Below are 15,116 nucleotides of genomic sequence, written 5' to 3' on the forward strand. Positions count from 1 at the left end.
CAATGACGGACGCGACCCCAGCGACCAGTAGCGTGCGCGGGTATGAAGATTGACTCGACGCCTGACCACTCCTGGATTAAGAGCGGCGTCACGCCCACGGGGACTTGATGGACAAGGGCCTGGGTGGGAAAAGACGCAAACAAACACGGAGACGCGCGCACACACGCAGCGCTTCACGAAGGGGGTGGGCTTTATTTCTGAAGGCTCGGGTTGGCCGGAAGAGATAAGAACGGCTCGACACAGAACCAATAGGAAAGCAGGGGTGACGTTCTGCCGTGCTGAGGGGAGCTGCGCTGGCTCCACCCCCAAAATCCAGGTGTTTCCCGACCTTTACCTGGCAGCGCTCGTGCCAGGGGACCACCTGGCGGCCTGAGAGCCCTGGGAGCAGGACAAGGAGTGGACATGACCCGGGGCTGCATGCTGTCTTCGTGGTGCCCAGGACAGGGGGACAGCCTGCGCAAGACTCCAGAAGCATTGAGCATAGGAGTTTCCAGAGCAGCCTTGCTCAACTTTTTCACCACTGACACAGTCTTACGGCCTCCAGAAGTGGTTCAATCATGCAGAATATGGCTGGGAAAGCAGAGCTGTATGTACATGTCCACTCTGAACCATTTGGGGAGAGGGTTTGACATTACCATTTATTTATTTAATTTATATACCGCCCTCCCTGTTAGCTCATGGTATGGTTGTATCATGAGAAATGTTTAACAAAATCGTAAAATATATATTATATATATTTAGAAAAGATTAACTCCCACCCGTTCAGGAAACCCAAGGCTGTCAAGAAACCCCACAGTTTCATAAAACCCTGCTTGAGAAGTGTGTTCTAGACGGCCGCTGCCATAAACCATTTATGCACTGGAGGTTTCATGCTGGGCTGTAGGCTGGAGTTTTAGTCATGGCAGGTTGCCCCACCTCTTCCCGAATCCACATGGGGGGGCATTTGGCCCGGTGTACCTCATCCACCCCCGATTTGTGTTCTTGCATGGAAGCTGGGGCAGTGAAGTTCCCAGTGCATAAATGGTCATAGAATGATATCAGGCAGCATGTATGTATTTTTGCCCAAGCATCACCTCAATGATTGGCATGATGTCTTAGGGATGTCAGCCTCCAGGTGGGACCGGGACCATTTCTGCACTGGAGATGCTGCACAGGGCTGCAGGCTGGAGTTTTAGCCGGGGCAGGTTGCTATGCCTCTTCCTGCTCTCACATGGGGAAGCATTTGGCCTGGTGCACCTCATCCGCCCCCGATTTGTGCTCCTGCATGGGAGCTAGGGAAGAGAAGTTCCCAGTGTGGAAATGGTCCAGGAGATCCCCTGGAATTACAGCTCTCCAGACTAGGAAGACATGCTTGGAACATCACAGGCCATGAATGACAGCATAGCCGTGTGCTGCCCCTGTGGTGGGCATACCGTTATGGGGGAAGGATTGGCTTTGCTGCCAGGCTGATGTTTTTTGTAATGTTTCATGGGGTTTTAATGGTTTTTTAAATTAATGTAGGGTTTTATATGTTGTATCCCGTCATGAGTCGGTGTCCCGAGAATAGCAGGCAAGAAAATTAATGAAGTAGTAGTAGTAGTTGTTGTTGTTCTCGTGGAGACAATGGATGCTTTGGGGGGTAGACTATAAGGCATTGCATCCCACTGAGGGCCCTGTCCTCCCCAGGCTCCAGCCCCAAATCTCCAGGATTTTCAACCTGTGTCTCCCAGGTCCTAGTTTGATATGTGAATCAATACACCTTTGTCACCACACTAATTCTAGAGGGGTAGCCATGCCAGGTTGTTGCAGGAAAATTAAATTGCAGTTTAATGGGCCCTGAAGCAATCAACAGCATTTTATTCCAGGGTGAGCTTTTGCAGACTAGAACCTGCTTCTTTAGATGCTATGCAGTCATTTCACGTGGGAGGTTTGAGAACGTACAAACAACCAAGTCATGGCTCATTAAACGCAGAGTGGATGTAAGCATGCAAAATTAAAACGTCATCGCGATTACATAAATGGTTTCCAATAGCAATGATTGGATTTATTTCTTCTCGTTTTGCAAAGCCAGCCTTGCCGCTGACAGCTGAGGAATCCCAGTTTTGCCTGTTAACACCTGTAAAGGCTGTTTCAAACAGCAGTGTAGCAATTCAGGGTGTCGGACAAGGATCTGAGAGGCCTGGGATCAAGTCCGCACTCAGTCTTGAGCCAGGCAATCTCAGTCTAACCTACCTGACACCGCTGTTGTGAAGATAACATGGTTATAAGTTTAAGTTTACTGTGGTAAGACCCCCCCCGACACAAATAGGAAATCAGTTGGTAGATAAATGGTATAGTGTAGACATTGGCATGGAGAATTCATGTTTGTCTGTGGGGAGGAAGGACTCGAGCCACACCCCCAAACTCCTGGCCGAGTTGACCTGACAGATTTCCCCTTAATCACCTCAGAAGTCTATGTGAAGGGTGATGGGATTCTGTGGACAAAAACTGTGAAGGGGCTGTGGTGAAGAGAAGTGAGAGTGAAAAATCTGGCTGAATCCAACCCATTTATTCTTTTGTCTATACCGAACTTACAAGGGTGACAGACAGCTCATCTGTTCCACTCAATATTTCTGGTAAGGACTTGGAGGAGGAGCTGGTCTCATGGCTTAAGTGCCACTCAGCACTTAACACCCAATTAGGGTGGCTGTCCCGCCCCTGAGTGCCTCCTCCTCCAACCAGCATGCCTGTCTGTCCAGCAGCCAGCCAATCTCCTTCCATCCCCCATCCCTGACCACCCCCTCCTCCTTCCACTTCCCTATGACGCTTGGAGGCTGCAGATCCCTGCCGCTTGAGAGTTGCCCCTGCCAGTGAGTTCCCTTCCTGGGGCCTCCAGCCTGCAGCCTTTCCAGATCCTGGGGGGAGGGAGAGGCCATCCGCAAAGTTCTTCCACCCCACCCACCCCAATCTTGCACCCGCTGTATTCCTGAATGCAACGGGCTTTGCCCCTAGTCAGAAGGACAAAGCAGGAGCCCAGTAGCACTTTCAAGACTAATATATCCCAGAAGAAGCTAACATGAGCCCGAGCTCACTCTATCAATACAGTTGCCAGGTTCCCCCTGGCGAGCAGAAGGGGACGAAAAGGTAGGGTTGCCAGATCCAGGAGGGGAACCTTCTGAATATTTGGGGATAGAGCTTGGGGAGAACAGAGACCTCAGTGCAGTACCTTCCCAAGCAGCCATTTTCTTCAGGGGACCTGATCTCTGCATTCTAGAGATGACTGCAATTCCAGGAGATCCCAAGGTCCCTCATGGAGGCTGGTATCCCTATCCATCAGGCTTTGAGCTTCTTGAGAACCTATCACTCGATCAAAAACACAGCCTGGGCAGGGAAATGTGAACTTTGCACTACAGAGGAAAAACAGGTGTACGTTCATTCGACACCTACTCCTGTTTCCATGCTTGCACGCAAGCGGCAGCCATGCAGAAAACAAGATCTGTAGGTGCCAATGTGCTTCATGACTCTAGAGGGCACCAAATACTTTGAGAATACACAAGGCAGCTTGCACTCAGATTTTCTGCCTTGTGTTTTACCAGCCGGGCATTTCTTAACAGCTGTGGGTAGTATTTAGTTCTTTGCCCATGTGCATGGCACTGACTTGAGCTCAGAAAGCAGCATTTGGAAAGCAGAAGGAGCTCAAACTATGTCCCAAATGTCACAGGCAACAGGAAATTGTGGTAGTTTCACTCCAGAAGGCATAGAATTATAGAACTGTAGAGTTGGAAGGGGACCTACAGGCCATCAAGTCCAGCCTTCTGCTCAATGCAGGATCAGCCTCAAGCATCCATGAGACGTATCTGTCCAGCCGCTGCTTGAAGACTGCCAGTGAGGGGGAGCTCCCCACTTCTTTAGACAGCCAATTCTACTGCTGAACTACTCTGGCTATGGGATTTCCCCCCTTGATATCTACCTAAGTACTGTTCTACATGTATATTAAACCCATTACTGTGGGTCCTCTGCTGTCAACAGGAACCTTTCCCTGTCTTCCTCCAAGTGACAGCCTTTCTGATCCTTCAAGAGAACCATCATGTCTCCTCTCAACCTCCTCTCCTTCAGACTGAACATTTCCAAGCCCCTCAGCCCCCTTCCTCATAGGGCTTGGTCCCCAGACCCCAGATCATCCGTGTCCCACTCTCCTCTTCACCCTCTCAATTTTGTCCACATCCTCTTTGAAGGGAGGCCTCCAGAACTAGTCTGACCAAAGTGCTATACAGCAGAACTGTGACATCTTGTGAGCTTGACCCAATGCCTCTGTTGATACAGCCCAAGATTGGATTCGCCTTCTTTACCTGCACCTGTACACTGGTTTGCAGAGTGTGGACCACAAGGGGCACCATCCTGTTCCTTACTTGTGGCACATTTGCCTGAGACCCTGGAAAGTCATTGCTTGTCTGCGAAGACTCACCTTGATGGACCAAGGGCCTGATTCAGTAGAAGACAGCTTCACGTGTTCAGACTCTGGCAGATTCAGACGGGGGCTACACGGTTCTCAAAAGCAGACTGTACAAGGGACTGGTAGCCAGGTCTGGTTCTGTCTGGATTTGGAGAAAGGTGAAAGAAATCAAAAAGGAGAGGCCCTGATAGTTTTGAAATACTTCGGAAGGTCGTGGAAAAGAGGAGCTTGCAAGTTCAGCGTGGACAGGTGACAAAGCAGCGGCCCTGATCGGGAGGGGGGTGGATCATGGGAACATCAGAAGCTGGTAGGTACGAATGGACAGATTGTGCGTAGTTGTGAGATCAAGCAGCCCTCTTCCCACCTAGTACAACTGGTTTTCCCATCCTCCGTAAAGCACATCCGTGTGGCAGTCTGTTGCAGCATGCAGACTGAACAAAACAGGAGTCCGGTAGCGCCTTAAAGAACAACAAGCCTTATTTCAGCATCGGCTTTCGTGAATCAAAGCTCACTTCATCAGATACACAAGGTGTACGTCCATCACCATCATGATTTGTATACGCAAATCAAAGGCAGCGGCAGGGATGTGAGGAAGGGAAGCCGCCTCAAAAACAAGACCCAATCCAAAGAGAAATCTGTTCAGCTCAGAGTGGGTGAGAGACACTCCCAGTCGTCATGGGATAGACGAAGGGAAAACACACAGGATGAGATGGGATAAGCAGATACAGTAGGAAGTTACAGAGGTATATCTAAAGTAATTAATATCTGTAAGGTATGCCAGTTTAGTTTTATCAGCAGACTGTATTTCCTGTTGCGACTCGCCAGGTTTTAAACGGCTAGAAGACAGATTTTGGTTAAATCTGAGAAAATGTTTGGTAATGAGAAGAATGGGACAAGATGTCCGCCGGCGTCTGTGAGTGGTGGGTGGTTGAGGGGTTACTCTTGGAAATGAAGTGCAAGGCCAAACTGCCATCTTTGTACTGCATGTAAGTAGGGCTTTTTGCGCAGAGGTTTTGCCACGGATTGGGTGCCGGCCTATGGCAGTTTTTCCTTTCACATCTCCGCTTCCTGTCTTTCCGCGTTTTTCTCATCATTTCACCCCTCAAATGATTCTTGACATGATTTTCGCTGTGAGTGGGGAAATACCTGGAGATTTCGGGATTGAGCGTAGGAAGGGAAGAGCTTGGGGAGGGAAAGGGCTTCCCCAAGGTACAACGCTATCTTTAAAGCAGCCATTTTCTCAAGAGGAACTGATTTCTGTTGCCTGGAGAACAATTGTAACTGCAGGAGAGCTACAGGCCCTGCCTGGAGGTTGGGAACCCTGCAGAGGGGCAACCAATAGACTATGAGGAAGTGAGAAAAATCACCCAAACTGTAGGGAAACGTCCAGGCGAAAAGACCCACTGCCCAAGTCTAAGCAGGTCTCCTCAGACTCCTACCGAGGTTTACTCAGTGGGCCTTACTCCCAGGAAAGCCTTCTTAGGAGTACACTGCCAGTGTCTCAAGGCATCAGACTGGTTGCTGTTGGGAACTTAGGACATAGGAGAAGGAAGGAATCTGTTGTGGACATGTTGTTGGTTGGCCTGGTCCAGATGACTCGAGAACTCCCTTTAAATTTTGTTAATGGGACAATAAGTTGGTACTTGGTTGAAAACCAAGTTACCACCAGTGTGGACACATTGGCAGCTAGAATCCATGTAAAACACATAAAAATCACCCTGCTAGGAAAGATCAACACATTCCATCTAATTCAGCATTTTGTACATCTTATTTCCCCCCTATTCCCCTCCCCACACTATTTTTTTTTTTTTGCTCCTTCTCCTTGGCTCACCTTTTCCTATCACCTCTTCTCTTTGCAATCAACTTTTTTAACCTGTAGGGACCTTTGGAATTCAAAATGTACAAAATGGCTGCTGGAGGAGGTGGAGTCAACTGCAAAATGGCTGCCACAAGAGGGAGAGCCAACCACAAAATGTCAGGTTGCGAGGTCATGCATAACTCTTCAGCATTTCAGGCCAAGGCTCTGCTTAACAGAATGCCTTTGAAAAGGAACATACTATTTTAAAATAAGTTCCTGCATATATTCAGCTTACTTTCAGTCACGCGGTGAAAATTGATGTGTTTGTCAAGTCAGCTGCTCCTGAAGCAGCTTTGTAAAAATCTGCACGAACAACTAGATCAGAAGTCCTGTAAGGTAAATGTTCCATTTGCTGCCATCTCTAGAAACCCTTTGTGGACGCCAGGAAAGAGGTTGGGAGGTGCCCATATGCACCATGGGGATCCCCCGATGATTATTTTTATGGCTTTCATTTGAGATTCCAGGCCTGTCGGCTTCCACCCTGGAAAACAAAACTCTGGGTCCCACAGACTGATGTAAAAAGACCAACATTTGAGTTCTTATTTTGGGTTGATTATACATTTGAAGGGGGCTAGGTGGTGAATTTCAAAAGCTAGCACATTTTAAATCCGCTCTTCCTTCAAGGAGCTCAGGACAGCATATATTACTCTCTCCTTCCTCCCTCTTATACCAGCAACGACCCTTTGAGGTAGTGTAAGCTGAAAGAGAGTAATTGGCCCATGGCTTTTCAGCAGATGGGAGATTCGAACCCAGGTCTTCTAGATCCTTATCTTGCATTCTAACCAGAACACCACACTGACTCTGTCAACTTTGGATTTTTGAGATCTGTGCATGCAAATACAAAGTGTGGGTGAAGAAGCATGTACCCTCTGTATTCTCTAGCCTCTGCTTTAGAAAGTGCCAACTGTTTTGACTGTCAAGCCAGGACATGGGCCGCTGGGAGAGGGGAGCTTGGCATTGTGAATAATTATGTCCTTGAGATGTCTCAACTGCACCTTCATTCCCATTGCAGATGGAGGCCACAGTGCATTGCTGAGAGTTTACTGGGAATCTTTGATGTTCCTTCAAACAGGAAAAAAAAATAAAAAGGTAAGGTTGATTTTTTTTATAGACCCAACGCTTCCCCCCACCCTTGCTGCTTTGTGTTAGAAACAGGAAGGCAGGTTCTGGCCTGTCCTTCCAAGCGATGGGGTTAGGACATGGGCTTCAGAGGAGAGATGGCAAAGACCTCTCATCAGTGACAGCAAGGCACAGGGATTTTAAAAGGGCTGTGCAAGCATTTGCACCCGATGGAAGCAGAGTTTACAGATATTAATTGGGTGGTCCAAGGTTTGCAAGATCTCTCCCTCCTCACCTGTAAAACTGCAAGTTTTAGAAAAGGCTGGAGAGTGTCTGGAGAGTTGCCTGCCTCTCAAAACAGTCATAGTGCGGCCAGCTCCAAGTTGGGAAATACCTGATTTGAGGGTTGGACTCTGAAGGAGTGGGGTTTGGAGAGGGGAGTGGGAGTCGTACCAGGAGAAAGAAAAGCCCAGGCCGTGTTGCTGGCGTCATACAGGAACTGAGGTCATCGTGGCACCAACTTGCAGGCGACGCTGGTTTGGGGGCAAAAAGCTAAGAACTATGGGGGATCCTCCTCAGGTTACACAATAACATCCAGCGTACCCTGGGGGGTGGACAGTTGGGGGGGATGGGGGGAGGGATTATACCGCCAAGCTTGTTTTATCCTTTTTTATATCTATGTTTTGGTGTTTGTTATGGAATGCGGTTTTATCATGTTTTATGGGGGGGGGGGGCTTATATTGCACCCCACCACGTCCCCGGAGAGTGGCGGGCTAAACATCTAAGGAATAAATCAATAAAATAAAAAAAATAATGAACAGTAAAACCAGCTTCTGCATAGAGATTTGGCCCAAATACCAGAGTATTGTCCTGAAGTTGCTGTCATGATGTTGTCATTTCCTGTGTGATGCTGGCAACATGGCCAGGGCCTGTTTTCTATTAGAAAGCCCCCTGCTGGCCAGCTGGTTGCGGGCTGCAGGGTAGGAACCCCCCACCTCCACCAGGGGGCCTGGCAAAAGCTAGAGGGGAGGAACTTCAGTGGAGTATAATGCCATAAGATCCACTTTCCAAAGCAGTAATAAATAAATAAATAGAAATACATTTTCTCCAGATGAACTGATCTCTGTCTCCTGGAGACCACTTGTAATCCCCAACCCATCTTTGTCCTCCTTTTCTGCACCCCCCCCAGGTACATTTGGTAAAAGAAGCATATACTTAATATCATTGTGTCTGTATTCAGCAATATCCCAAGTAAAGGTAATTTGGGTTCCAATACTCTTCTTCGCAATTCCCATTGAAATGTGTGTGTGTTGGGGAGGGGGGGCACTACGTACATTAAGTATTCCCTCCACAGAGATTATCCGTTGTGTCAGATGTCATGTACATTTATGTCTCATGTTGTTTTGGCTCCCCAGTTCATCTGTGTATTTGTGCAAGTTGCATTTCACGAGTGAAGTCGTGAGCTCCCCCCCCCCCCCCAGGCACACACATGGAGATCATTGCATTTTTGAAAAATCGTATGTGAGGTGGGTGGGTGGCTGAGAAGTGAATCCAAATTAGATTTCCTCATCTGAGGAACTACCTAGATCAGGGATGCCCAACCAGGGGTCGGTGGACCCCCAGGAGTCCATGGGTACCCCAGAGGGGACCCACTGCCTCCCCCGTTCTGCCTTAAAGGACTGGGCCACAATCTAAGGACCTATCCCCTTCTGTTGCTCCTCCTCCCCCCTCCTGAGCATGAGTAAGTTCCCTCATGGCTTCTGTGCCTGGGTGAGGGTGGAGCCTACATGCCTCCTCCCACTTCCTGTCTCCCCCCAGCCTTCCTCAAGACTGTTACCACCGGTCATGATGTCACTTCCATGTCTGTTTGAGGGCAGGGAGGCATCACCGGGTGACATCACTTCCTGGGATCCTTGAAGCCTGAAAAATTATTTCAGGGTCAAGAGGTTGAAAAGGACTGACCTAAATTCAAAGGCTTCTGTAGGTGGCACCTGGAAAAAGGTAAGGCTAAAGGGGCCTTTAAAGTGGTTACACCTCCCGCCTCCATTGTTCAGCTAAGGAGGATGCGGAGGGGGAAAAGTGGGTGAAATAGTTCTTGCAGATGGTTGTAGAGGCGTAGTCATGTGGGAGTCCAGGGGAGCAGTATGAAGACAAAGGGGTGAGCAAGTAACTCACAAAAGCTCCTATTGAACTAAATATTATTAGCCTTGAAGCTGCCACTGGACTTCTGTTTTGTGAACCACTTTCCTGGGAGTAAGTCCCATCGAATAAAATGAGACTTGCTGTTGAGTAGAGCTGCTTTAGACTTGCTGTCCTAATCTCTGGGAAAAGAGGCACCCGCTTGCCTGCTGGACCTTTCCCCCTGAGAAGGCCAGGAGGAGCAGATTTCTCATCGGGTGTTTGTTATACAAGGGGCCATAAATTTGACCTCGCCCACAAAGCTACCAGCCTCAACTTCTCCCTTTGCCTCTCCCAAGGGGAGGAAGTTGCATCAAGCCATAAATCTTTTCTCCGGTGCCCTGGGGCTGTCCAACAAGGCAGATGTTCACTGAAGTTAGAGAACTGGAATTCTCCCTTGCTGCACACGACACAGCGCTTAAAATTGGTTTCACTAGCCATTCCCGCTTGCTGGGGAGCCCAGGGAAAATATATTGGGGGGGAGGATATCAAAGGATCAGTTCTCATTCCGTATCCTCACTAACCCCTCCTCCAAAAAAACCCTTTGAGGGAAGCTGGTGATTTGCAGGGCTGTCCTAAACACAAAGTACATCCTTTGAATTCCAGTTTCTTTAGTGGAGTTAGAACGCTGTCAATTCTGTTGAGAACGGCAGGATAAAATTGTTGCAAAATGGACAAGTGCTTGTGGGGTCACTGAGCAGATGGAGAATTGTTTATGCACAGGGCTAGGTTGCGTTTAACTTCAGGACCTAAAGTAACAACTTTAACTTCAGGCATCTAAAGTAACAATAAGAAAACAGTACCCGTGTGATTTTCTCAGAATTGTACAACTATTAGAATGAGGATATTGATTAAACTTATGCTATTTTGGAATTATATTTCCAGTTTGAGAAAGAGCTGAGCTCCTGAGCTCCATTCAAAAGGCTCATTCATCCCTTGAAGGCCCTTCTGACCTAGGGCCCATCCTGAAAGGCTCATCACCACTGTGCAAACCCAGGTCTCAAATTCATTCTAGTCTCTCTGCTGAGTGATAGTCCTATTTGGGGAACTTAAACATCTATGGCACGTTCTTTGTTTGATTTTCTTTGTAAGCAGCGGTAACTGTCTAAATATAACCTACCCTTCTTCCCAAAGGGAAGCCTAAGCAGCTTACATTAGTCTCCATTTTATCCTCACAACAACCCTGTGAGGAAGGTTTGGCCAAGAGAATACCTGACTAGGGATGCAATTCAGTTCCTGATTTGTGGCTGAGCAAGTAACTCATACGAATCGGGACGCTGGCTCATGAACCGATGCTGTTCGCGTCAGTTTGTGAGCCATTTCAAGTTTTAAATCCCTGATTTCTGCTTCCCACAGCTTTTGCGGGGAGCAGACAGCAGGGGGGGCATTTAAACCAACAACTGATTGGTAGGCCCACTGCTCAGCTTTCTGCCCCCTGTGAAAAATGGGTGATGAACTTGAGTTCATCAGCCGGTTCATGTCCATCCCTATGATTAATCCACGGTCACAAAACTAACTTCCATGGCAGGTTGTGAACCTGGGTCTCCCGGATCCGAATCTAATCCTCTATCCAGCATACCACACTGGATTGTCAAAGAGGATGATAGTCTTAAACCACATCCATTACTTCCTCCCACGTTTAGGATTAAGAGCATAAGAACAAGAGAGTCCTGCCAGTGGTCCACTTAGTCCAGCCTCCTGTCTCACACAGTGGCCAAACTGTTCTTCTGGACAGCCAACCACAGGGCACGGAGGTTGGTGTTGCCTCCTAGCTCCTCCCCTCACTCACCATAGCTAGTAGCCATACTTATCCTCCATGCTATCTAATCCCCTCTTAAAGCCGTTTCGTACTGTGCCCATCACAACATCCCCTGGTAGCAAATTCCATATTTCTGTGTAAAGCAGGATTTCCTTTTGTTCATCCTGACCCTACTGCCCATCAGCTGCATTGGATGACCTCGAGTTCTAGTATTTTGAGAGAGGGAGAAAAATTTCTTTTCAACTCTCCACCCTATGAATAATTGTAGAAACCTCTATCATGTCCCACCTTAGTTTGTCTCTCTTAAAAATGGAACATCCCAGACTCCTCAGCCTTTCTTCATACGGAAGGTGCTCCAGCCCTGTAATTAGATGCTTTCCTCTGTACATTTTCCAGCTCAGCAGTGTCCTTTTTGAGATATGGTGGCCCAAACTATTTCACTGTAAATTTTCCCCTAAATATAGGAAAAGCTTTGGGGGGGGGGGGGGGGATATGAATTTGCAGATTTCCCAATGAGCTTTGAGTACCTAGATAACTTCAACCCCTTGGGTCTCTCCTAAATATTATTGGAAGAAATGTTTGATGGATGCTGCCTTGAGGGAACCCTATTTAGGTGGAAAGGTAGCATGGAAATGTTATTATATAAATAAATTTAAATACATTTCTCAACACCTCTCCTGTCCCCCTCCAAATTATGTGGAACAGACTGTCTTTCCAGCATGACTAAATTCTTTTTTGGGGGAGAGAGAGAAAAAGTCAAATTGTTTTTTAAAGGCAAGTATTCTTTAAAAGCTCTGAGCTGGATGGCCCAGGCTAGCCCGATCTCAGAAGCTAAGCAGGGTCGGTCTGGTTGGTGTTTGGATGGGAGACCTCCAAGGAATACCAGGCTTGTGACCAGGGTATAGTCTGCACTGGGCTTTTTACCCACCCCCAGCTCAAATAAATCCCTCCCGTCTTCATTTTGATTTTGGGTGCTTTAAATTTTCCCTCTGCAACATGCATGATTGATCCGCTATCACCCTAATTTTTCCCAGCGATATCCAAGAGTCGATATAACCCTCAATATTTGAAAAAATCGCCATCCATAAGTGTGTAAATTTCTCCTTTTTGCGAATTAAATTCCTGCTCTGTGCCTCGTAGCAAAACAGTCTTCCCTGATTGGCCAGGGTGTCAGTTCAAAGACTTCCTGGTTCCCAGTTGCAAGGCTTTCCTCCCGATTTATTTTTGCCCTCCTTTTGGAATCTGTTTTAAAGTGACTGCGCTCCCACTTCTCTCAGCCGACTGTGGACTGGAATTATCCCCACGAGTGTCACTGAATGATTGTCTGTCAAGTGGAGTCACGACTGGCCAGCAGAGGATACTCGGAGCCCCTCTGGATCCTGGTGGCCTCTTGGATAGGCACCGCTGGTGCAATAAGTCACCTTGAACCATTTCACTGACCTGCAGTCAAGCCCTCTTGCAACTCATTCATCCGGTGATTAAACACAGAAGTAACAACACTGAACAAGTTAAAAGCTTCAAATACTTGGGAATATTTCTTCACCATAATGCAAACTGGGCTACACAGAGGAAATAAGCAATCACATCTGCAAAAACTAGTGCCCTGGCAATTACACGTTTCTTCTACACCAGAGGTAACCAGTATGTGCCAGCAGCCCTCAAAGTATTCAATGGGAAACTAAGTGGGGTCGGGGGGGGGGGGTGCAAGACATCATGCCACAGGGCCTGCCCTCCAACGCAGCCTGGTTCTCAATTTGTCTACCTACTTGGTTCTCCAGGGACCCTGATCTCTGCTGCCTGAGAGCCACTGGAATTCTGGGAGATCTCCAGGCTGCCCCCAGAGGTTGGCAACCAAAAGGTGTCTCCCAAGCAGAGGGAATGAATCTCTGCCCAATTCCCCTAATTCTCTCCTAATGCTCCTAAATCTCTCCTCTGTCTCTGGCCCGAGCCCCTGGTTGGTCACTCCTGCCTGCCCTGAGGCCCTCTGCTGTCCTCAGCACTGGCCTCTCCAGGGCTCCTTCCTGCCTCTGCCGAATTAGCTGCAGGGTTGCCATGGGGATGGCCAGAACCATTCTCGCATCACAGTCTGTCCAGGGGGACATCCTGCCCCCCAGCACCCGTGGGGGCATTTGATCCAAATATTTGGACCATGAGGCTGCTACAGCCAAGCGGTGAGTCCAACTTGGAAGGTTTCCCACGCCCAACCCAGTTGTGTTCCAGGTGGGAGCTTTTGTGTGCCTGGCTGAGGAAGCGTCCAGGAGCACAAAAGTTCCCACCTGGAGTCAAACATTGTGGGGCCTAAAGGCTGAAGGAAACAAGGAACCCCTGGGGGAGGGGGCTACTCCATTAATGAGCCAAAAAACTCTCAAAACTTCTTTTTTTTCTCCAGAAATTGATGGATTCCTTGTAAAAGGAAGAAAACTGAATATTGTAATAACATCTGCCCCCCGCAGCGGAGAGCCTGGCCGCCTTCCGCCAATTTTTACCAACAACGGTAAGAACCTCCAGCTGCCAGTAAAGGAGCCAGCCCTCGCCTTGGAGGGAAGGGGGGGAGGGAGAGCACAGAGGGTCCCCAGGAAGCCCCAAAGGGATCTCTCTCCACCCCCCACTTGAGCAGGGAGAGGGTGTGCCCCAGCTGAGAATACAAGCGCCACAAGCTCCCTGCCTGATGTTCTGACTGTTGCCCAAGGGAAGAGCCCTGGAAGAGCTTGGGGGGGGGCATTTCCCCCCAGTAACTATTTTAATTTTGCTGTTCTTGTTTTTCATTTCCAGAGGCGGCCAGGCAGATCCCACCGCGGCTGGAGGACCGGGGTGTGGGCTGCATCAGCCTGGCGGGGGCTGGTAAGGGCGGCCCTGGCTCGAGGTGGGTCAGCTTGAAGCTACCCATCAGAGAGCCAGGGCCCCTCGCCTCCCCCCCAGCAGCAGCCCCACCCCACGGAAGACCTCCGCTCTTCCCCCCAGTTGAGAACACCGCCCTGGTGTGTCGGCACCAGGGCCTGAGGGGGAAGAGCGGCTCACTCCAGCCGCGGCAGGGGGTCCCGCTGACGGGGAAGACGAGGAGGCGGTAGGCGGGCGGAGGTGAGTATGGTCATTTCATGATGTGCTGGTGGGTTAGAGGGAGGCAAGCCTCTTAGTGGCCAGGGTGGCCCAGATGTTCTCAGGGCACGAGGTGTGATGCTGGCATATCCGTCTGTTTCACCTACAGGGGACCATCAGGAGAACATGAGAACAGGCAACAACGGCGATGGCGGGACCATCACTGTCTCCTGACTCTTGGATTTGGACATGGGCTGGACCATTTTGTTTGTTAATGTTTAATCAATAAAAATGTTCATATGTGATCCTGCTCTTTCTTTGGTTGTCTTTTATTGCAATAATGTCTTTTTTTACTTTATTCATGGGAGACCCCAGTGTCTGGGGGGGGGGGGGCGGGTAGGATTAAATGTGGTCGAGGGCATTAGTTTTCCTCTGGCCAACATTGGCTCTGGGAGTTCAATCCACGCACTGTGGGAGGGAGAGGAAGGAAGGAAGGAAGGAAGGAAGGAAGGAAGGAAATCCCCTGCTTCTGTGTGAAAAAGAGAACCAGTATAGTCAATTAAGCATCCTGTGTCTAATCTGCAGCTATTAAAATACAGCCAGCAAAATAAATGTTTTGTGATGCTGACTCTTGTGGGAAAAGATAGAATTCCTGTTCCATCAGCCGCCAGGATATGGGAATGCACGTTTGTGTGTTATTGAAGAGGGAGCCATAACGATGATGAGGCCACCAAAGTATCTTTCCATTTTTCATCCTTAAAGAAAGCTTGGTTCTTGCATATAGCACAGACAGCAAACCTGTCTTGTGCCTTAGC

At 48.7% G+C, this 15,116-nt stretch overlaps 1 protein-coding gene across 5 annotated transcripts in view; it reads left to right on the plus strand.

The window, feature by feature from the left end:
* Nucleotides 1-153: 153 nt before the first annotated feature.
* The window catches only part of SP6 (Sp6 transcription factor), a 109,269-nt gene continuing 94,306 nt past the window's right edge, over nt 154-15,116 (plus strand). For 2 of the 5 annotated variants that reach the window (XM_077313078.1, XM_077313080.1), the window contains exons 1-2: nt 178-586; nt 7,282-7,358. The gene's annotated coding sequence lies outside the window, so the exon portion shown is untranslated. Of the gene's footprint in view, nt 587-7,281; nt 7,359-9,313; nt 9,330-13,654; nt 13,760-14,037; nt 14,552-15,116 lie in introns of those variants that run through there. The other 3 variants (XR_013226943.1, XR_013226944.1, XM_077313081.1) reach the window with 3 other exon arrangements.

This window comes from Paroedura picta, chromosome 16 (assembly GCF_049243985.1).
Source record: "Paroedura picta isolate Pp20150507F chromosome 16, Ppicta_v3.0, whole genome shotgun sequence".
Taxonomy (NCBI): Eukaryota; Metazoa; Chordata; class Lepidosauria; order Squamata; family Gekkonidae; genus Paroedura; species Paroedura picta.